A 25,506-nucleotide genomic window follows, 5' to 3' on the forward strand; every position below is an offset into this window, starting at 1 on the left:
GTGTGATAAGTATTTCAGTCTGAAAAAGTCTCTAACTGTGATTGTTACTGGGAGACGAAAGTGCTTACTGATATTGTGTACCTTGGAGTAAAGTGAAGTGAAAGTCATCTAGCTGTGGTTCAACATTTGTTTGTGTACTCTACTGTTTTTGCTACTTTGTGCTACTGTTGAAGAGAGTATATATATATATATATATATATATATATATATATATATATATATATATATGGGTCTACTTTACTTACCCGGAACGTTATTCACCGACACTCCGTTGACCGACACCTAAAGACCGACAGTACGAAATACCGAAACTGTAACACGCCGTATAAGTGTACCATACATCTACAGGGAAGTAGCCTACCATGATCAGTATTTGTGAAATGCTCACAAATACTGATCATGGTAGGCTACTTCCCTGTAGATGTATGGTATACTTATACAGTAATGCTGAATATTATGTGATTTGTTGTTAAGTGGAATTGTCGGGATTACGATCGTTGGCGTGTTACAGCTTCGGTATTTCGTACTGTCGGTCTTTAGGTGTCGGTCAACGGAGTGTCGGTGAATAACATTTCGGGTAAGTAAAGTAGACCCATATATATATATATATATATATATATATATATATATATATATATATATATACACACACACACACATACACACACGCACACATATCTACATCTATATCTATATGTATAGAAATAATGTATAAAGCATGGTAACTGAAGCACTACATTGCATTCAGTACATTATTGCAACTAAATGTAAAAGATATGTCAATATATAACTACAGTGTTCTGTATTTAACCAATTTTATAAGCTGTAGGTGTTTATAAAGGGTGGTTTCAGTATAATATTGCAAACAAATCTATTGCAGGCACAATTATGCATAATTTATGTTTATGTAATAGACTGTAAAATGTAAAACCTACCAGATGTTGACAGAAATACACTCTCCTCCCAAGTACATACCTATCTTCCCAAGTACACATAAGCACTTCCCATGTAAGTTAATCCAAAGTTTGCATAAGCACTCTTCACCTGTCTTCCCAAGTACACATAAGTACTTCCCAAATCATACTCCCATGTTTGCATAAGCACTTCTCATACATTCTGTTTTACTTCAATAAAGATTTATAAAAATATTTTTTTTAAATAAGAAATGAATGTTTTGTAACATGATGTATGAATTTTGAGTGTATTTTTTATTTTGTTTCTCCACCCCCTTTTTTCTCTATCTTATTTTAATTATTCATTCCTTTCTCCTTTTTTTTCTTTCTCCCATTTATGTTATTTTTTTACAGATCCCAAATCATCAGGAGCAGTCCAGACACATACTTCTCTGGTTAGGGAGTGCTCACCCTCTGCCCTTACAGTGACATCCTTGCAGGGTCTGGGAGGTGACACTGGTCCTGCATGCACCCTAGTATATGACAGCCTGGGAAGCCTCACTGAATGGGGGTTTTCAAACTTAGATAAGGACATGCTGGAGTGAGTCATGGACAGATGGAGTTAGTCAGTTGAAGCCTCTCTTCAGAGTGTTCAAGACTCACTGCCGCAGTCGATGCCACCCACTGCACCACCACAAGTTAATATGTTTGCATGGTTAAATGATTACTTCTCTCTATGATATTTAATTTCCCATCCACTTTTTTCCTGTTGTTCCTCTATGGAATTCGCTTCACCCAAAAACAATATCTTAAACAGGTTCCCTTTTGACAGAAAAGCACTTAAAAGTGTTATAAACAGAGATGCAAACTTTAGTTATAGGATCAACTTTAGCAACCTTATTTGGGGCCTGAAAAGCTCCAATAAATTGCCAAGAAATGCTTTCAAAGAATATCCATCAGTCTATTTACAAAGTCCTTCTAGATGAGAATCAGAATTTATAGAGTTATCTCAAAGGTATTCATTATCATATTGGACTTGAGGCAATCCATCCATAAATAAGAATCAGACTTGACATTTATGTCTGTGATTTTTACATATTGAAGTAGATTGCCCCCATTCACCACAGCTATTATAATATATTTTATCCAGATAGCTGCTAAATGTCCCCATTTTTTATTTTGTTTATTTGTAAATGTGGTAAACCCACTTGACACAAATGCCCTCTTTTCAGGAGCAATGAAAGAGCCATGTCTGTTGTGACTTCCTGTGGCTGAGGAAATAATACCCTGAATTAAGGAAGCACCTGATTAACAAATCATAGCCCCAGTCCTCTGTATAAACTGCCAGATATCCTCTGCTGCTTATGCCTTCTGCATTTCTCCTCTCATTTTATTTATATGTTTTACTGTCACTAATATACAAACACATGCAATATATAGGAAAAATGCCATTTTTCAGGTTTGGAATGAATGGAATACAATTCTTAGCAAAAGCAAACATGATTAGGTAATAGTGCAGTACAACTGTCAGCAGTCTGCCACAAAAGTCTTCATAATTTATAAGGAAGCAGCTGTGTATGAAAAAAAGTCATATTGATATGAAAGAAGAGCTGTACATCATTTTCAGGCATCATCTGTGCCTGTTTAATTGGCAGAAATACTTATTGGGCATCATTTTCTAACAACTCAATAAATCATAACAAAACTGCAAGCTTCTTAAATTGATGTAATCTACATTAATTAAAAGATACAACATTTGAGCATTCAGCATAACAACAGAAGAACAAAACATTTTAGCAGGGGTCTGCACTAACGGCTTTACATTAATACTTCCATTTTCTAAATGTAGTATTTCTGAAGTTGCGCAACCTTGATGAAAAAAGAAGCTGCTTTTATAATAATTTCCCTTTTCATCTTATTCAGTTGCCCAACCTCTGAGTCATTATGCCCACATAAAAACATGTTTGAACACTCAAAGACTGATGAATTAAATCATTGACATAGATAAATTCATGAGATATTACTAAGCTACAAGTCTGTATATTATTACAAGCATAGCTAATACCTAAATGACAGAATATAGCTTTTCTGATTTCTAAAGCAGACATGTTTCATCATATTTCATATACTGAGATTCAATGAGCCATTAGGTAGCCTTATATAAAGACGTTTGCATGAAGAATAATTCATAGAATGGCATAGTGCTTAGTATGTTAAAAGGTCTTGAAGTGCACTTTTTCAGCTGTAAAAACAAATTGTGCTTTCTCTTGTGCTCTTTGTTTTTGGAATTGCCAAACTGTCAAAGCAGTGATTTATAGTTCCACTTCCTACCTCATTCTCTAAGTCTTTCTTCCATCCCTGTTACAGCAAAAGGTCACAAGCCGGTATGTTTACCCATATCTAATGCACACAGAGCCTACAAATATGCTAGCAAAGTGAACACATCATCACTGTAGTGATAACTTACACCATCACTGTAGTGATAACTCACATCATCACTGGAGTGATAACTCACACCATCACTGTAATGATAACTTACACCATCACTGTAGCGATAACTCACATCATCACTCTAGTGATAACTTTCACCATCACAGTATAACTTACATCATCACTGTAGTGATAACTCATACCATCACTGTAGTGATAACTTACACCACCACTGTAGTGATAACTCACATCTTCACTGTAGTGATAACTCACACCATCACTGTAGTGATAACTCACGCCATCACTGTAGTGATAACTTACACCATCACTGTAGTGATAACTCACATCATCACTGTAGTGATAACTTACACTATCACTGTAGTGATAACTTACACCATCACTGTAGTGATAACATCATCACTGTAGTGATAACTTACACCAGCGCATCAGAGATATTGAATGTCATGGATCCATGACAGAGATATCAAATGTTATTAATGCATTGTCACATATCTGACAATTTCATAATTACAGGTCTGAAGCTAATGGGATATGCATGCCTACATAGTTGAGGGAACCTCAGGAGGGTGTACTTAAAGTGCTGCCAAATGTGGCTCAAAGTAGAAACTTACAAGCAGTTCACTACAAAATGTGGCTGAATATGAAATATTGCATTGTACACTTGCCATCTGCTTTCTTTCATGAACCATATACTTCTTCATTTATGTGTCTTAAAGGGCTGTTAAACACCTTAATTAAATCAGTCACTTTGCAAAATTTACCATCAAGTGGATAACTTACACAGAGGTACACTAAGAGTACAGTGAGTGTTTCCCCTTTCACAGGCATGCTACTTCAAATTCAAGGTAGTTTCACCCATATTCATTAAATATATTCATTCTGGACTGGACTGCACTCTTACAGGTGAGGAGAAATTATAATTTTACCTATGCATAGTTATATACTGAGTTGAGGACACCTTGCACCTTATGTTTAGGTAAAAACAACTCTTCTTCTAGACTATATAATTAATTAAAATATACAGAAGTGTGTGTGTGTGTGTGTGTGTGTGTGTGTGTGTGTGTGTGTGTGTGTGTGTGTGTGTGTGTGTGTGTGTGTGTGTGTGCTTGTGTGTGTGTGTGTGTGTGTGTGTGTGTGTATGTGTGTGTGAGCAGGTCTGTACATGTAGGTTTCCCTGTAGTTGCTAAAGGAAGAATTGCTCAAGTGTCAGTAGCCTGAAGAAAAAAATGTAAAAGTATTAATGCCAAATGTTGTTTCCGATAAAAAATCATTACTAGTGCATCTTCTGAATGTTTAGTGTCAATGATTCATTTGTTTTGAGAGAGATCTCCTTTTCAAGTTGGTGTGACCATGGAGTTGGTGTGTACAGCTTCAGGCTCCCCACATTGGGAATTTAGGAGGGCTTGCTAACTCAAAAAAAAAAAAAAACATTAACATTTATTTTTTTGCCCTTCTGTATTTTGAGCACTTTTTTCATCCTTTCAATTTTTCGACTTTCAGGAAGTTGGTATTTCATAGTAATAAAGTGTGCATACACACACACACACACACACACACACACACACACACACACACATATATATATATGGGTCTACTTGAGGACCGACGACGATTTCTTACACACGCTGGAAGAGGAGCTAAAAGTGTGCGGATGGGTGTCGTGCTTGGGTTAGGGGTGGGGTAGTGAGTTAGGGTTAGAGTTGTGCAGGTGAAGTGTGTTTTAGTGATAGGTTGTGGGGTTCGTTTGTTTTGTGTTAGGTTAGGTGATGTGTTGTGTGCTTGTGTGTGTTGTGTTGGGTTTTGTGTGTGTGTGTTGGTGTGTCGGTATGTTGCGGTGTTGTGTGTGTGTTGTATTTTATGTATGGAAGGTGATTTGTATGTTGTTGAGTAATGGTCTATATATATATATATATATATATATATATATATATATGTGTGTGTGTGTGTGTGTGTGTGTGTGTAAGTTAAGAATGTGTGCCATTGTTTGTGTGCTTGTGTGGAGGCATATGACAGTTTGTGTGTGTGCGTGCGCGCGCGCGCGTGTGTGTGTGTGTGTGTGTGTGTGTGTGTGTGTGTGTGTGTGTGTGTGTGTGTGTGTGTGTGTGTGTGTGTGTGTGTGCGTGCATGCGTGCGTGTGTGTGTGTGTGTGTGTGTGTGTGTGTGTGTGTGTGTGTGTGTGTGTGTGTGTGTGTGTGTGTGTGTGTGTTGCTGTGTCTGTGAGAGATTGAGAAAATACCTGCCATCAGTGTTATGTAAAGCATAATGTATTTCTCATTGTATCTTCTTTTGATTTCACATCTTTTCACATAGTGTACAACCTAGTAAACCTCCAAAAAACAAAAAAATAAATGTTTGTCTTTAATGAGTGATACTCATGTTGTACCCTTGAAAGACGATCCATGTATTAAAAATACCCGTCTATAACTACTGAGTTTCAATTGTAACTTGAAGACACCAATAAGTAGCTGTTAATTTTTGAACTGCAAAATTATCACAGTATGAAATAATGGACACATTATTTTTGACTAATGACATTACTTTCACTTAGATTTAAGTTCACATTTGAACTACCTGAGTCGTTACTTTTAAATATACCCATCTCAGTTCTTCCTGTATTATAATTCATTATGCATGTACATAAAATGGTCTGAATGTATAAATGATTATTATAATTTAATTTTTTAAAAGATATACTTTGCACCAGAAGTGTTGGTTGTTCAAAAGAAATGCTTATTTTAAACCATTTAGTAGTAAAGAGTTTTAGAAAGTCTTAGGTGACATTTACCACCTGATTAAGGTAATTTTCAAGTTTTCATAATTAGTAGCAGTACACCAGCCCAGTTATTCTTTTTTTGTGGGGTAGTATTTGCTTATCTTGATAAAATAATTTCAGTAAATTAAAAACTGTTTATTGTTCTTACTGACAGAAGATGGTAGGGGCTACATGCCACCATATTTGTCCTAACTTTCATATAATTTCATTAGTCCAGATATATTTGTACCATCAAAAGCATTTAGTAGCTGATATTTGCTGACTGAGGCTAGAAATATGGAGTTAAATGCACCATTAACTTTCTTATATTCATTTTCTCTCAGTACAGCTATCAGCTATCCATGCCACGTTTTGCTACTGATGTTAACAAGGTAGTTGACTATTAGGAGAAGCTAACTACGGCCAAGTGTGTTTGCTTAGAACAGGCTATAATTAAGCCAGTGGCTTTACTGTGTACTATTTCTTATCACACTCCACTGATTTTTATTTCCCATTCAAAGCTCCAACTCTCATCCCTTGAACAAATTAAATAGGGAATCACAATTGGATTAATAGTCAACTCACGACAAAAACGCATATTTATTTGATTTTAATAGGTCCATAGGTAGGTACTAGGCTATCTGCCCAGAGGCATTTATAAGCCTAGCCAGAATGTGTTGGCTTTCGCCACCCCCTTAGATTAGTTCGCTGTGCCTCTGTCCAGTAGAGCCACTGAAGTGATCCCCGGGGTAAACTTTCTGTTTCCCATCCACTCATCAAGGTTTCTCTTGAAGAGTGTTAGTGAGGAGCTCTGCCTAATGTAGATTGGAATCGAAAGCATGGGAAGTCTATGGGACAGGAATCTATTCCTCCAGTACATCCTATTTATTGTTGTGGTGAGGTTTAGATCCCTAGAGCATGTAGCTCGAGGGGATAAGGTTTTCTTTAGGTGGAGCATGTCCATCAATTCTGGGTTAGACATAGCCTTGTATATCAGGCAGAGATCACCTCTGAGTAGGCGGTATGCAACTGAGTACAGCTGGAGTTTCTTCAGTCGAGCTGCATAGGGCATCTGTTTGAGGCCAGTGATCCTCTTGGTGAGGTGCTTCTGTGGTCTTTCCAGCTGTTGCAGGTGTCTTGTAAGGTACATCCCAAATGGGGCATTGTACTCTATGATGGGTCTGATGAGTGATGAGTAGAGGGGCACAATGACCTCTTTTGATCTGGATGCGAACCGTTTTGTGATTAGGTGGGCCACATAGAATGATTTTCTAACCACTTTGGCAATGTGATTATCAAAGGAGACATTACTATCTACTTGGGTCCCCACATCCCTTATTACGTACTGCCATAGAAATAGTGCAGGAAACCAAACTTTTAGGTGTTATCATTGACAATAAACTTTCATTTTATCCCCATATACAGCAAAATATAAAGAAAACTCATCAAAAACTGGGACTCTTATACAGAAAAAAAATTTTCTTACTGCAGCAACCGAAACTACCCTTGGAAAAACATTTTTACTTCCCTCTCTTCTTTATGGTGCCCCTATCTTAACTAACTTACAAAATTCTACCCTAAGCAAGTTGGAACAGTGCCACAACAAAGTTGTAAAGTTTGCCACAAACTCTAAATATCACACACACCACTGTAAACCACTCCTACAATTAAACTGGCTTGAACTACCCAACCAACTTGCCTTTATTCAGCTATCTACCTTGCACAGCTTTATTTTCAAGCCTACTGCTTGCCCTGCACTAGCCAATCTAGTCGCACCTCACACACCAAATAGGGTTACCACCTGTCCCACTTTGTGAGGGACAGTCCCTCTTTGGGCACTTGTGTCCTGCAAAAAAATTGTAAAAATGGCTGATGTCCTGTGATTTTAGGGCAAAATTGTTTCCTATATTTTATGCAATAGTTGCATAAAACAGTTATTCTGTATCTGAAACACCTGTTATCAGAAATAGAATAAAGAACTAAAATTCTACAAGAATAAGCTTTTATTTAGGCAAAAAAGTGAAGGTCTGTCCTTTGTACTGGCTGTGGGTATGTTTTGGCCTGAAAAATCTGATGTTTATACCACAATTGTCCCACTTTGGGCATTTGAAAAGGTGGCAACCCTAACACCAAATCGATCCCTATGATCAGAAGATTAAAATCTCTTAACTATCTCAAAACCCACAAGAAAACCAGGTCACTCTGTATTCATACCCTGTCTCTATACATTGGAATTCACTACCTCTAGCTACCAGGTTTATTCCTGGCCTAACCTATTTCAAGGCCTCTTTAAATAATCATCTCAAAAATACATGACTCTGCTCCTGCATAAAGCCTGCCTAATGCTCAGGTCTTCCTCTTCTGTCACATTTCAATCCCTCACAGACTGCAAGATCCTAGAGCTCTTCTAACTCATTCTGTTTCTATACCATATCCTTACTCTACTGCTCAGGCTGGTAACGTCCAACTGGGCCAATGACCCATTTTCAGGACAGATCTCAGGAGAAAAGCTCCATACAAAGAATTTATACATGAGGTTTTTAACAAGAAAGCATTTTTACAAATGGAGAATTTTCACAGATGAGAGAAAACAATGACATTATTTACCAATACAAGCATATTAAGATGATTAATTAATACGTACTGGAGCTGACTGATAAATACATACTTGATACATAAATGGTTCAGAGTGAAAACATAATACCTATAACAGATTAATGGAGAACTTGAGTAATATGCAAACTGAGAAGGAAAGAGGAGAATTTTAGTAAAGTGGAGGGGACCAGAGAAGAATATCTATAGAGCTAAGAGGTTAGAAGCTGATAGGAATGTTCCTGAATATTACACATGTACAGTGTAATAGGCATACAGATGTCATGCTAGAAATAAAATAATAAGCATACTTGACATTAAGTACAAAAAGGAAAGGATTAAAGGAGGGTACTAGAAGTGTTATGACATGTAGCATGGATATGGCAATTCTGGTGAAGACAGGAAAGGCTTGGTTCTATAGAGTGATCCAAGCTTAGAGTGTACCTTCTTGATAGCTATGGCTAGGTGCTTGTTAAATATATGGTTGCTGTTGATGGTCACCCCGACTTAAATCTTAAATCTTTAATGATTTGCTAGAAAACCACAACTTTATGAAAAACGGACCAAAAATATTAGGCAAAAATCTGAACATTCTGTGAAAATCTGTACAGTTGAGAGGTATGGTGCCAGGTTGTCAGATACCCATACAAGTGCGGAATCATCTACATATTGTATTAGGGAGGCCTGTTGAGTATATATATATATATATATATATATATATATATATATATATATATATATATATTTTTTTTTTTTTTAATTTTTTTATTTACCATTTGTTGACCGGGAAAGTCCGACTAGGTTCCACAGAACCTTTTTTCAGCGGAGGCCCGGGTAGAAATGCTCTCTCTCTCTATATATATATATATAGAGAGAGAGAGAGAGTGTTTGTGAGAATGTTAAATGGAGGGGGGCAAAGATAGAACCTTGTGGTACACTGGTGGTGACAGTGAGGAATGGAGCGAGGGTGGAGTGCCATTTTACTGACTGATGCCTTTTGGACAGGTAGCTTTTCAACCAAAGAAGGGTGGGCTGAGATAGACCTAGTGAGGACATTTGAAGTAGAAATTTGCTGTGACAAACTGTGTCAAAGGCTTTGGACAAGTCTAGAAATAACGTGGAGAGTAGTTTGCCATTATCTCTAGCTTTACTGATAGTATTTATAAAGGTTAGAAATGCAGTGTTAGTAGTATGGCAAGGAAGAAGCTCTGTATATGGGGGATAGGAGTTTTTCTTGCAGGATATAGTTTAGCAATTGTTTTGGAATACATATTTCAAGTATTTTGAAGAGGGGGATAAGATTACTATAGGTCTAATCTAAGTAATGTCTGTTAAACGTCCTCCTTTTTATAGAGGTATAATGTATGATTTTTTTGCAGAAAACTGGAATGTAGAATTGCTCTATTGACCTATCTATAAGGATTGAGACATGGTAGGCAATGCTATTGGCTCCTATTTTAAGATACTTGCTTGAAAGGTCATCACCTGAAGTAGAGCATGGTTTGAGCTTGCTTAATAGCAGTTTTATATAGGATGTGGGCACAAGTTTGAAGGCGAAAGTGGATGTGGGGACATGCTGCTGTTGGGCAGAGCTGGGACTGAATGTTGGAGAATCTTTGGTTATGGACGATGTACTATCTATGAATTAAGAGTTGTTGAATTCTTTTGCATTTTTGAGTAGTGAGTTATTGGGAGAGGGGTTACAGTTAAAGTTTTGGTTAATGGCTGCTAGAACTTATTTGATAATGACCTTAAGGCTGCCAGGGGCTGAAGAATCAGGAGGAGTCATGATGGTATGTGAGGTAAAGTTCACACTAAATTTGTCAGTCTATTGCTCTGTCTGTCTCTCTATCTATTTATCTATATAAGTTCATAATGAATAACTACCAGTGAGTTTAACTGGAATACAAAACATCAAACAAAACTCATCAGCAATTAATATCCATCACCACTAAAGCAATAAAAAATCATAAATATAAACCAATAGTTTACCTTTGTGATTACTAAAAAAAAACAAAAACTTTTATGTGAAGGGTATTCCCACCCCCCGCCCAGACATGGAGTAACTATCTCTAGAGTCACGCAAATTTGAAGTAATGGGAAAAGCCCTGGAAATATATAACAGTCAATCTAAAGAACTCTGACTGTTACATAATTTAGCCAACTGTACCAGGATTTCATATATATATAGAAAGGCTGGTACAGCTGCAACAACAGATACTTATTCTAGCTAACACTAACCAAACTGTGTGGGATGAAGTTTCTGGAAGTTGCCAATGTCCTTGTTATTGAAGTCCATAGCAATCTGCTCCATGGCCTTGCAGATCAGGCTAGTTAGGCTGATGGATCTATAATTTCCTGGATCAGTGGATGCTCCACCTTTGTGCAAAGGGATTACAGTAGCTGTCCTCCACTCAGCTGGGATGAAGCTGGTACTCAGGCTTTGGTTGAATAGGGTGCCTAATGGTGTTGCAAATTCCTGCCTGAGTTGATGTAGGATGCAGCCTGGGATGTTATCGGGTCCCATGGAGGATGTATTTTTTCCTTTGAGTGGGTAGTGATGACTTGCTCCCTGGAGATACGGGGAGGGGGACAGATACTGGGAATGTCCTGTTTTACTGATGGGGGTGGGGGGGCAGAGGAGTGAAGTTTTCACTGAACCTATCTGCCAGCAGGTTGGCTATATCTATAGCATTTGTATATGTGGTGTCCTTGACCACCAGTTCTGAGCAGATCTGGGTGCTTCCCTTGAGATTGCGCACATATGTGAAGAAGGCCTTATGATTGTCTTTAGTAGATGTGGTCAGTTTGGACTCAAAGTTTGCTTTGGTGGATTTCACTAGTGCTCTTATTTGCTTGTTCAGGCTAAGGAGAGACTGCTTCCAATTAGGCACCTGCTCCTTCTTAGTCCTGGACAGCAATTTTTATCTTTTATTATAGGGTTTATTTATTGTAGATGCCCACCAGACAGGTTTACACTTCCTTGAGGAAGATGATTTTATCCTTTCTGGTATTCCTGATTCCATGCAGCTTTTTGAATGCTCATATAGTACCTTGGTGTAGGTTTGGACATATGTGCCAGTTCCTATCGAGGGTGAGGGGGCTATGAAGCTGTTTATACATTTCCTCAGGAGGTTGTAATCAGCTTTGGAGAAGTTTTTGTGTTTGACCATTGCTGGGGGTGGGGGTGGGGTCGGGGGAGATGGTGACTTCGAAAGTGACTGCTTTGTGGTTGGATCTTACCAGGGATGATGACACTGTGGGGATGCTGCAGTGGTTACTCATGTTGGTTAATACTAAGTCCAATTGGTCCAAGGCATTTGCATTGATAAAATCAAGGAATATCTGGGCATTTGTGTTTTGGCATGAGTATTTCTTCCAATCTATGGTTGGATAATTCAAGTCACCCAGGATCAGGGTAAAGGGTTGATTTAAAGAGTTCCAGATAGGTGGAGTGGGCATCTTGAGTCAGAGTTGGAGGCCTATAGCTAGCTATGATTTGAATATGGGTCTTGTTAATTGTTAACTGCACCTGGAGTGTTTCCTGTGCATTGTATTATTTGAGAAGCCTAGAGGTGTGCATGTCTTTTATATATATTGCAGCTCCATCTCCTTATGTTTTGCTGCCTACAGTTTGGGATCTAAATGAATGATAGGATGACTAACCTGGAATGGCTGGAGTGCTCTCTGCAGCTTTGAACCAGGGTTTTGTGAGTGTACAAATGTCAGCTTCTTCCAGGGCTAAGAATGCTTGCAGTGAGTGCCGTTTCATGTTTAGACTCCTAGCTTTTAGCAGTATGACCTTTAATTTACATTTTGATGAAATTTTCATGTTGGTAGTTTTGACCTCATGGCATTGCCTAAAAAATATTTTAGGAGGTCTCTTGCAGATGTCAAAAAATGAAGGCACGTTTCTAAAGGCTGGACATAATAAAATTGAAGTAGACTGCAACCTTAACTTTGACCACCATGTGTCCACTGTGGTGAGAAAGGCTTTCTACATAGCACACTTGAGTAGCAAAGGCATCACTCTGGAGCAAAGGAGGTAATAACCCCTCTATACTCATCACTAATCAGTCCCATAATTGAGTGTAATGCCCCTTTTGGCATGTGCCATACAAAGAACCTGCACCAATTGGAGAGATCTCAGAGGTTTCTAAGAAGATCAAGGGACTCCAGCACATGCCTTACACACAGACCGATTAAAGTCCCTGTCAGTCACTATACTCATTATTGTATAGGCTTCTTAGGGGAGACTTATGCCTGGCTTACACAGCAATCTTCGACCCAAGCCTAATGAATTTCCTGCACATCTGTAAATCAAAGGGGACTACAGCTACCTGTTCCAGGGACCTAAATATGGCCTGTGACTTCAATAAGGACATGCTGGAGGGACAAATGTGTCTCCCAGTGACTGCTTTGTCTTTGGAATAGGCTGCCAATTTATGTGAAGCAGAGCACCTCAATGAAATGGTTCACAAGGAGCCTGGACGAGTAGATGGGGCATCGTAAATTCTTACCAGGGATAGCACCCACAATCCTCCTGGACATAGGCAGTCAATAATAAATACAATCCTGGGTATTGACTAGAGTATCTATGGTATTACATTGGGATAAAACAGCTAGGCTTGAAATGACCTCCGGGTTGATAGCATTGCAACCTCCTGAGATCCTATGATCCTATTAGAATCAGTATTTATATATCATAATGGACTATGCTACCAAATTTCCAGAAGTAGGGCCACTGAAATGCTATTACCAAGGAAATAGCCATGTTATTCTCCAGAGCTGGTATTTTTATTGACTAAGGCAATCCATTTATGCCAAGGGTACTGTATCAGGTATGTCAGTGCTTTAAAGAAAGACAGTTGGAGACTTCAGTGTATCAGCAACAGGGTCATATATTAGTAGAGAAATTTAATAAAACTCTGAAATCCATGCAGAGAAATGTTGTTGATACAGATGGTAGAAACTGGGACTGGTGATTACTCTACTTACTGTTTTCAATCACAGAGATGTCAACAAGTTTCAGCTGGGTATAATAAATTTGCACTTTGTATAGCAGGCATCTGGGATGAATGTTTGACATTGTCAAGGATGCTTAAGTAGAAGATGGTGTTATTTAAAAGTTTAACAGAAGGTGGTTATGGCCATAGCAATAGAACATAAACAGAGAGTCCAGGAAATACAAAAATGTGTTTATAATAAGAATGCCTGACTTAGAGAATTCAGACTAGGATACCTGGTGCTGGTGCCCTCTATACAAAATAATTTTCTATCCAAATTGCAGGGGTATTTCAGGTAATGGAAAAAAATAAATGTAGTTACCCATAAGGGTAGACAGACCAGAAGAAGAAGAAGTAGAAAGCATGCAAGATTCTCACTGTGTCCCTGGTTTGTCCCTGGAAGTTCTCAGTATCAAGTGTAGAGAAGACTACCATGTGTGTTGATATACACAAATATAGGAATGCCAAACATTCAACCACCTCCCATTTGTGGGCCATACAAACTCACCAAAGCTTCTGCTGTGTCCATGTCCTCTCTATATCTGTCCAAGATTTCTGGATTAGCAGAATCTAGATGCATTAGCCTTTGTCTGTATCTTCATCCTCTAGCCCAGTGAGTGGCACTGGATGCACCTTATTTTGGTGTGACTGAAACAAGCACCTCAGAATGGGAGCCCACCAAGTTAGCAGTTAAAGCAAGCGTCTCTGTGGATTGCAAATTGGAGAGAAAAGACTTGGCTTTTGATAAGCCTTATGTGCATGGTGCACTTGTACATCAGAAAATTAATATGAGTTGCTCAAAGGCAAGAAAAGCTCCTTATTTGCATGATACAATCACAGATTTCTTACAGAAATCTCATTTACATCTCATTTCTATCTCAGTTGTGTAAGATTTTCTGAAACTGCTTCAAACAGTTGTGTCAAAGCACAGCTAGTGTTTCTGAATCATACCTTAACTGCACTTTGCTGCCCCTTGCATACATGCTTACTGCAATTATGAGTAATGAGTACTACTCACTGCAACTATGCATAATGAGTACTAATATCACCCTAGTACCTAAGCCTGAAGAAAGAATCATATTCTGCAATATATACTCTCCAACTTTAAACCAAAATAAACACAAAAAATGAAAAAAATGAACACCCAATCACAATATTTTGTTAGCGCTTTCGTTTACTTCTCATAGGTAAACTTCATCAGACCTGGTGAAGTTTACCTATGAGAAGTAAACAAAAGCGCTAACAAAATATTGTGATTGGGTGTTCATTTTTTCATTTTTTGTGTATATTCTGCAATATGTTTAGGAAGCTGAATGCATTTATAATTTTGATAGCTATCACATGCCTATAAGTGATGAATTGATCCTGAAATTAGGAAAGGACAGATACTTGGCAGCACCAGACATGATGAAGGGATACTGGCATATACCACTTACTTCCTTGTCAAAGAAAAATATCTACTTTTGTAAACCTCGATGGTATCATCCAGTGCAGAGTGTTACCATCCAAACTACATGGAGCCCCAGTTATTTTTTAGATGTTGACAGAAAAAAATGTAAAGTCCTGTTCACATTATGTAGTTACATAAAAAAAAAACATGCCCCTACCCTCTACTAATAGACATTTGTTGGCTGTCATTGAAGTAGCTGGGTACTATAGAAAATTTGTGTTATTTTTGTGTGTACTGTCTGGCCTTTGACAGCTGTCACAAGAAGAAAAACAGATGTTAAAGTGTAGTGTTCTCTTGAGACAGCTAGATCATTTAATTAATTAAAATGGATCTTTTGTTCTCAACATGGGACAGAGAGCTAAATTTGTGAGCTGCAGATCATTGTTTGATTCCCTCAGTCCTTATCTGGCTACTGTGTGATGTTGAGCAGTTTACTTAACCAAACATTGCTCTCAGGTTGCCCCTGAAAAAGGACTGTGTGCACACTGGGCCTACCTGGTTAACAAATGAATACGTTTTATTTTTATTTTTGTATTTTACATTTGTTTATCAGGAAAGTCCAACTGGGATGAGACTCGTTTTCAGTGGAGGCCTGGGAAGAAAAACTCCACATTTAGAGATATACAAAAAAACTACACAAAAAAATATACAAAACCTATACAGGAAAATATGCAAAAATTATGCAAGACATACAGTACACCAGAAATTACATTCTATGCTACTATGGCTGATATTTGTATTATACAATCATCTGATATAATTCCTTATTGTAGTGTAGACATTGTAGTTTCTCAAAGTAAGCTGAGGAAGGATTTGTAGGGGGAAATGGGATAATAAAATATGAAGTTAGAGATTATCTAGACATGAGAGAGCATTGATTTTGAGGTGGTCAGGGAAGAAGAAAAATTATGACCAAAAACTATTAAAACTAATTAGCCAGGAGTAGTCCAGCAGCAAAGCCAGGTGTCATTAAGATAATTTTTACTACTGATTATGATTGTGATAGTGTTGAAAAGAGTGCATTCAGACAGCAGTTGTAGGACCTACTAGATAAAGCAGGACAACACAAATTGGTCTTGATAATGAGTGACTTGAATGCACATATCGGGACAGACAGAACAGGATATGAGGACTGCCTCGGTCCACATTGGTAGGGCAACAGGAATAAAGAAGGACAAGCCATTCTAGACTTCTGTCTGGCAAATGGTTTGATAATAGCCAACACATGGTTTAGAAAGAGAGACAGTCACAAGGTCACACGCAACAGTAGCCAACATGCAACTCAGGTAGACTTCCTCCTAGTAAGAAAAAGGCACTGGGGTAGAATCCATGATTGCAAAGTCATCCCCAGTGAAACATTAGGTCCAGAGCATAAACCACTAGTTGCCACAATAAGCTGCAAGCAATGGTCAGAGAAGCCTCTAAGGTCAACAGAGACCAGGCTGAAGACCTGTAAATTTACTGGAGAGAAAATACAATAGTTCAAGAAATTACTCAGGTCTCTAGCACCCCAAGAAGAGGAGGAAATAGGTGGAGTTAAACAAGAATGACAGCGCATAAAAGCAACATGTGTCAAGAATACAGAAAAGATATGCGGCCGAGACAGGTATGGAAATAAGGTAAATAAGGAAAGGTGATGGTGGAATGCAGAAGTCCAGGAAGTCATCAAAAGAAAAAAGGAGTGCAGGAAGAAGTGGGAGATAGAAAAGATTGACCAGGTTAGGAAGGACTACTGGTTGGCTAACAAGGAAGCTAAGAAAGAAATTGCAGTGACAAAGAATATGGTATCTGAGGCACTCTACCAGCTTCTAGAAAGTGACTCAGTCAGTGACACAAAAGAAACTATATCAGGTTGCAAGGTAAAGACAGAAAGCTAAAGAAGTCAGACACCCTTCATAAGGGATGCCAGCAGCAACCTGCTCACCAGTTCACAGGACGTCAAAGGCAGATGGAAGGAGTATTTCCAGCAGCTTCTGAATGAAGAAAACCCCACAGAACCTGTACCAACCCAGAAACAGCCTACAATGAGAGAAGAAGAGGAGCCTACCCTAGAAGAAGTAAGAACAGCACTAAGGAAGATTAAGTCAGGGAAAGCAGTGGGCTCAGATGAGGTCACAGCAGATATGATAAAGATGCTGGGTGAGATAGGGGAGAAATGGCTCCTGAGAGTACTAATAGCAGTGTGGAGAGAAAGGCTTATCCCAGATGACTGGAGAATAAGCGTACTCATGCCAGTGTATAAGAACAAAAGGGGGCATCCACAACTGTGGGCAGTACAGAGGCATCAAACTCCTATCACATTGCATGAAAGTTTTGGAGAGGATGATTAATAAATGGATGTGCAGAGTAGTAGAATGTAAGATGGGAGATGAGCAGTTCGGATTCAGATCAGGATGCAGCACAACTGACATGATGTTTGCATTGATACAGGTACTTTAGAAGAAGCTAGAGATGAGGAAAGAGTCCAACTGGGCATTCCTAGATTTGGAGAAAGCATATGACAAGGTTCCAAGAAAGCTGATCTTGGTAGTACTGCGGTGGTTTGAAGTCCCAGAAACATTGGTAGAATTAATGCAGGCCATGTACAAGGACCCAATGACTCAAGTACGAACAGTGTTCGGCCTCACAGAGGGGTTCCCAGTGGGAGTGGGTATACACCAGGGTCAGCTCTGAGCCCACTGCTGTTCATACTGCTGATGGACTACATTAGCAAACAGGTCAGATGGGACAGATCAACAAAGTTACTGTATGCAGATAATGTGGTATTACAGGCAGACTCTGAGCTAGAACTTCAGCAAAGGATAGGAGAATACTGTGGCATATTCTTGCATCTGTAAATATCTATCTATCTATCTATCTATCTATATATATATATATATATTTATATCTATCTATATATATATTTATATTTATCTATTTATCTCTCTTTATATATATATATTTATATATATATATATATATATATATATATATATATATATATATATATATATGTATATGGGTACGTGCCACTTTACCTAAAACCCATTTCACCTAAACTCATTTCACTGAGACCAAATCACCTAAAGTTCATTTCATCTAAAACTCATTTCACCTAAAACTCATTTCACTGACAAGTAGTACAATAAGGCAAGTCAAAGGTAGATGTCCTTTTCCCCACTGTAGTGCAATCCTGGAGTTAGTATATATATATAGTAAGGGTGGGTGTGGGCGGTGCAGCCCCCTACATTGGGGGTGTGGGGGGCATAGCCCCATCTTATTTTGGTTTTATGTCGTCTGGTTTTGTTTAATATTATTTGGTAAAAGACAACTAGGTGGGGGGGCTACGCCCCCACAACCCCCAATGTGGGGGGTTGCACTCCCGCCCCCCCTTAATATATATTCTAACACCAGGATCACACTATAGTGGGGAAAAGGACATATACCTTTAAATTGCATTAGAGTACTACTTGTCAGTGAAATGAGTTTTAGGTGAAATGAGTTTTAGGTGAAATGAACTTTAGGTGATTTGGTCTCAGTGAAATGAGTTTAGGTGAAATGGGTTTTAGGTGAAGTGACACGTACCCAATATATATATATATATATATATATATATATATGGGTATATGGGTACGTGTCACTTCACCTAAAACCCATATACACAAATGTCTCGTAACTACAGACCTAGGACAAAATGGGTAAACCTTACCCAAAATGAAAATGAACACTCCGCCATTTACACACTTATCCTCACCTTATAGTCTTGAAAGCTGACAAAGAATCAGGAGTCGTAGTTATGAACCACTACGCATATGTGGCCAAAATGCAAGAAATACTGTTGATTGATGATAGCTACTGCATCATTAGTAAGGCCTTAGTCCAATCTAAATTTCATGCTATCGATCAATCCCTGTCTGAACTTCTCCCCCTGGGCTGCATGTCTGACCTTGAATTCAATCTCATGATGGTTGAAGCCCCCGAAGTTGGCAAACTCTTTCCCAAAGGTGCACAAGAACCCAGCCAACCCCCCATGCTCAGACACAGTGTCATCCAAAAGAACTAAGACGGAATTAATTTCCAAATTACTAGACTTCTATTTGAACCCCTATGTCCATACTTCAGAATTCTTTCTTAAAGGCTCCTGGGAGTTCTTGAATGAAATTTACCATTTCCAGCAAACAAAATTGCCGGACAGTCTTACCATGGTCACCCTAGATGCTGTGGCTGTCTACGCCAGCATCCCTCACCAAGATGGCCTGCTTTCATTGGAGAAATACCTTGTAGAGTACCAAGGATTGGACCCTGTCTAAGCCCAAACTCTCTGCACCGTAACCAGACTTGTACTGGAAAATAACTTTTTCGACTTCAAAGGCACGATCTACCCATAACTTAAAGGAGTAGATCTGGGGGCTAAAATGGCCCCTGCCTACACTAATTTAGTCCTGAGCTACTGAGAAGCCCACATTCTTACTACACTTAAGGGGTTTCACCATGTGGCATAGCGCTCTACAAATGCTACATTGTCAACATCTTATTTGTATGGACAGACTGCCCCCGCGAACTCCAGGATTTCCTTAATGAAATCCAACGGAGCAATGGCTTTCTGACCTTTATGGTCTCAGAAGCTGGAACCGAAGTAAACTTCCTTGACATTACCCTGATGTTAGCAGATGACATACAGTCCTTTAGCTGTACACTATACATGAAACCACCTTTACAAACTACTTTTTAGATTGCAACAGCCAGCACCCGCCCTTCATGCAGAAAAACATTGTAAAGTGTCGGTTTTTGAGGCTGAGACACATAGTTAGTGATGATGCTACTTTCCTAAAAGAGTGTGCGTTTCTCATGAAACTCTTCTTAGAAAGACACTACCCTGCTGACTTAGTCACCTCATGCCACCAGCTAGTTACAGAGCACAGATATACTTGCCACCTGCCCATATTAAAGTTTGGGTTCAGAAACCACACAGCTATGAAAAATTCTTCCCAACCCAGGTTCCCCTTGCCCATCTCCCTGGTTGAGACCTCTGTCAAACAAACTCTCATTAACAACGGGGGGATCATCCGAAGTAACTATGACCTGTGAAAAGCTTTTAAGGATGAGCTGTCATTTTGCTACAATCATACCAAGTTGCTGAAATGTTTTTTGAAACCCATCACCACGCTGTTAGCAACAACCCCAGCAACCCTCTAGGAACTAACCCCTGTGACCACTGTTATTGCTGCCAATATATTATCTCAGGCAGTTCCCTCTCAATGGAACCCCTCCCCATGCCCATCTTCTTTAAACACTGCTGCAATTGTAACAGCACAAATGTGGTCTATCTAGAAGTCTTTTCTCTATGCAACTCCTTTTATGTAGGCAAGACTACTCGTAAACTATGCGATAGGAGCAGGTAACACTATCAAAGTGATCCTTTGCAATGACCCCACCAACACACTGACCAGACACTTTACACATTGCTGCCCATCTCCAACTTTTAAATTCTTAGTTCTAGAGCAAGTCACAACATTGGGTCTATATCATACTGTCGAAGTTTTAAAACTTCGAATCACTAAAGTTCGAACTTTAATGATCGAAGTTTTAAATCTTCAAATCCTATATTGAAGATCGTCATAGAGTGCGGGAAGGGAAGATTTCCCTTTACTGTACTGTAGTGCAATTTTGGAGTTCGTATATTTAAGTAGCGAGGGGTGTGGAGGGTGCAGGGGGGCTTGCCCCCCTGCATAGAGCATTTTTTTTTTTTATTTTGGGCTGAAAATGTTTTTTTTTTCACTTTCGAAGTATTAAAGGTCGATCATTAAAGTTCGAACTTTAGTGATTTAGACTTTTTTAATACTTCAACAATATGATATAGACCCACCGCATTTAGCAGTAAACCAACACCTTACTTGAAGTAAGGGAGCTCAGTTGGTAACTCACCCTTAAGGCTGTTATGGCCCCAGGGCTGAATGGGAACTTGAATATCAAATGCGTTTTAAAATGGCACTGGTAATTGTGACATCACTCAAGCACCTCCCTCCTCACCTGTCTATCTTGCAGCACTTCTTAAAATCCCAAATAGGAATGCTTTTATTAGATTTCTGAAGAAGTTTGACTGTTTCAATAAAACAAACAAAAGCACTAAACTATATTTCTGTGTCTTGTGTGGTTTTCTTTGTATGGATCCAACAGGTTTTTAGTGTTTTTATCTGTCTTTAAGCACCTGGAGATAGTCTCTAATATATATACATATATATATATATATATATATATATATATATATATATATATATATATGTAAATGTGTGTGTGTGTGTGTGTGTGTGTGTGTGTGTGTGTGTGTGTGTGTGTGTGTGTGTGTGTGTGTATGTATATGTGTGTGTGTTTAGCATATCCTTATGTCGGTAAACATGTTTTTTTTTTAATTTCCAATGTCATCCTATTCACCTGGGCTGTAAATGGTCCATTGAGATCAGTGCACTACCCCAATAAATTAATATGAAGATACCAATAATCATGAAGATGTTGAAGTTAGTGAACATATACTTTTCATCTTAATGATCACTGCATCAGTATCTTTTTCACATTGTTGTTATTGTCATCACCTTCATTATCATTTCTCTCGTCTCTTCATCTTAATCACCACAACATTTTCAACATATTGTTATCATATTATCATAATTTTCATTGCATATTTATCATCAGCTTCATCTCTGTTACATATTCATCGCCATCATCATCATTGTCTTCTTCATCTTCATCACACTGTCATCCTCATAACACATTATCTTCAGTATGTACCTCATCATTGCTTAAGCATCTTCTTCACTATCTTCATCACATGATCATCACCACTTTCCTTTTCACATTGTTGCTTTTATTGACTTCATCTTTATTATATTTGTGTAGTCGTCACCACATCTTCATCATTTTCATTAACGTCAGTATCTTCACTGTACCTTAACTGTCTTTGTAATCATTATCTTTATCATATTCTAATCATGTTCATCATTATCGATATTGTCATCATCAACATTACAACTACATTACCCTGTTCATCATCATAGTTCTCTTCATTTTATCATCATTTTACAGAAGCACTGATTATTAACAGTTTTCATTCTAACCCTAATTTGTTCAATGTATACGTGCAAATGCCCTTCATTGTAAGGCTATCATCAGTATAATTCACACAACACTAGCTTTTTTCCCATAAGTGGTCATCCCATGGTAGACAGATATTTATTAAAGTGTTAACTGCCCATTTTAGTGAAGTAACCAAAAGAAATGCAGAAGAGCTTGACACTTTGGCAACCCCCTGCCTCCAGCTAATTGAACATGCTATGTCAAAGAAATCAATATTAACAAATCTTACTTTATTGTGGTTAACATAAGCAGTACCAAGGATATCTTTCCCAGCCTTGAATTCCTTATGTGTTTTAATGTTTAACTCTCAAACTGTTATAGCTCTGCTGAGTATGTTCATAATTCCAATGCTACTTAGTACTTCAACTATGAGAGAATCTAATCTCACCCTTGGATCTCAAACCCTTTTCTCCAAAAACCTTTAAAGGCACCTGTTCCATGTAATATAATGTTTTAGCTTTAATTAAGTGTAGTTTGTGAGAGGTTGGCCACCCTGCATATCCCTATCTAGGGGGCAAAGCCTGTGGCTTACCTATATATATATTTATCATTTCTTAACCGGAAAAGTCTGACTTGGAATGAAGCCAATTTTCAGCGGAGGCCTGGGAGAAATGCACCAGATGCATGTTTTTGTAACGTGGGAGAAAACCAGAGCACCTGGAGGAAACCCACAAGAACACAGGGAGAACATACAGTCTCCACACAGAAGGCACCCCAGCCAAGAATCAAACCAGAGAACCTCTTGCTGTGAGGCGGCAACACTACCACTGCACCACTGCGCTGCATATATATATTTATATATATATATATATATATATATATATATATATATATATATATATATATATATATATATATATATATATATATATATATATATATATATATATATATATATATATATATATATATATATATATATATATATATATATATATATGCAGTGTGTGTGTGTATGATATATATATATATATATATATATATATATATATATATATATATATATGTATATTATATATATCTATGCATATAAACTTAATGGCCATAGCCATGCAACCTTAGGGAAGGAAGAAACTGACCAAAAGAATGCACATCCATTTCAGGCAATCACTGGTTTCACACTAACCTGAGTAAGAACGTGGTTTCTGCGATCTGAGCCCTGAAAACACATACGCAAGTCATATTTGCTTAACCATTTTTTGGATGCAAAAAAGGAGCATTTTATTCACATCAGTTTGGGTTTGTCACCTTTTTGAGTATAAGTGACAGTCAGCAGTTGTGTTATTTGTGGATTAGTGTGGTTTTGTTGACTCAATGCTTTCATTTTTCTGTTATATTTGCTTTCTTACATGGCCTCTTATTCTCAACCATGTTTTCTCTAACACTAAAATATCATCTCTAGTATGCCTCTGTTTCTTTTTATTTTTTTCAGTAGTTCTAGCCTTCTTAATAATTCTAGACTTTGTACAATCTTCACAGTCAGAATTTAATGGTACTACTTTATAATTTATGTTGCTATGGTTTATTGCTGTTTATCATTACCTTTTCATCTAATTGCTGAGCCTGTATTCTGGTTATAAATGACAAACATTTAGCTTTGCAGTACCATACTTTGCCTTTATTTTACTGGATGCATAAATACATTTATTACTTTTGTCTTCCATTTTCCCACAGCCATATAGGAAATAATATGTACTTCTTACAATGTGACAATTAGTTTTACAGAGTTGTTTCATCTTCTGTAAACATCTCATGGTTCAAGAATCTGTGGCATATTGATCTCTCTCAGCAGGAGAAAACTGGCTTCATGGAAAAAGCCTTATAAGCATGTCAGATCATATTGTACCTTCATGTTTAGAAACAAAATCACATCAGCATGTACAAAGTGCAGACATGCAATCATAGAAAAAAAACACTGTATATAAAGCACTGAATGAAAGCTTACATATATAAAATACTGGTAAGGGAGTCATTGATTTCATAAAGTTAGAACAGCTGGACCCAATTTTTATGATACAGTCTGTTTGTTTTTCTCTGGGAAGAACATTAGTCCGTAACTACAAGAAGCCTGTGGCTAGAATCTGTTAGTCACAACATGCTATGGACTTTGTTTTGGAACTAATGGCAGGTCTTGGTAAAAGAAACCAATGACTAAGTCTCTCCCAAAAAATAAAGCTGCATATTTCTGCGAGCACGATAAATCTGTGAGGAGAAACGAATAGCCTTTCCTGGATATTTCAATAGTGTTTTCTTACCTACTTCCTAGATGCCTAGCATTTTTTTCTCAATGTGCACAACTCTGAAAATCACTGCAGTCACATAAACAAAACAAAGGGCATGCTTGGGCAGGTAGTAGAACAACTGAAAAAGTATGTGTTTGGGGGATCAGTGTGAGTTAAACAAGAATCTTACTGTAGATTTTTAAAATTCTACTGGCATCCCATAGTTATGAGCACCAGCATTAAACATAATAAATTACATGACTTAAATACTTACAAATAACTGAAATGCATTTAGAACCATTGTAGGACTGACATTAATGTATAACTTATCTTTTCTTTCGTGACAAGGCTCGTATCCAGTGCTAAGCAGGAATATTCCTGAAGGAAAAGAATGGACATTCTTTTAAAGAAGCCTGCTAAAAATTCAAATTGTATTACTTAGACTATAAGCAGAAGTTAGAATCTTATGTTTCACCTCTATACCTGTGTGCTGGATATCTTTTTTTAATTTAGTATAAAAAAAACTCCTTCTCCAATCTTTTCACAGAATTACTGTATGTATATTTTATATATTTTCAGTTTGCTAACTTCTTTTGCTCTCATTGACTCCCAAAATAAGTCACTTTTTGCATTTCACTATTTGAGAAACTAATAACTAACATCATACTCTTCCAATATTGCGTTTGTGATTCTCAGCTGTTGTATGTTTCTTTCTCTGAGGGACAATACCCTTCTGACTTTACAGTGTCATTTCTTATGTCCCTGTCTTGGTTTTCTGGAGAGTGTGTGTGTGTGTGTGTGTGTGTGTGTGTGTGTGTGTGTGTGTGTGTGTGCGCGTGTGTGTGTATGGAGACACAGTCTGAAAGACCAAACACTCATATGAGCAAACACATATTTTTTTGGTATAAAGTAAAATAGTGAACACTCAAATGAGCTAATGTTCTTTCAAATACAGTTTTGCATTTATTTATTGATTGATTGATTGATTGATTGATTGATTGATTGATTGATTGATTGATTGATTGTCTTT

The sequence above is a fragment of the Protopterus annectens genome, chromosome 1.part1, assembly GCF_019279795.1.
Source record: "Protopterus annectens isolate FY-2018-M chromosome 1.part1, PAN1.0, whole genome shotgun sequence".
NCBI lineage: Eukaryota > Metazoa > Chordata > Ceratodontiformes > Protopteridae > Protopterus > Protopterus annectens.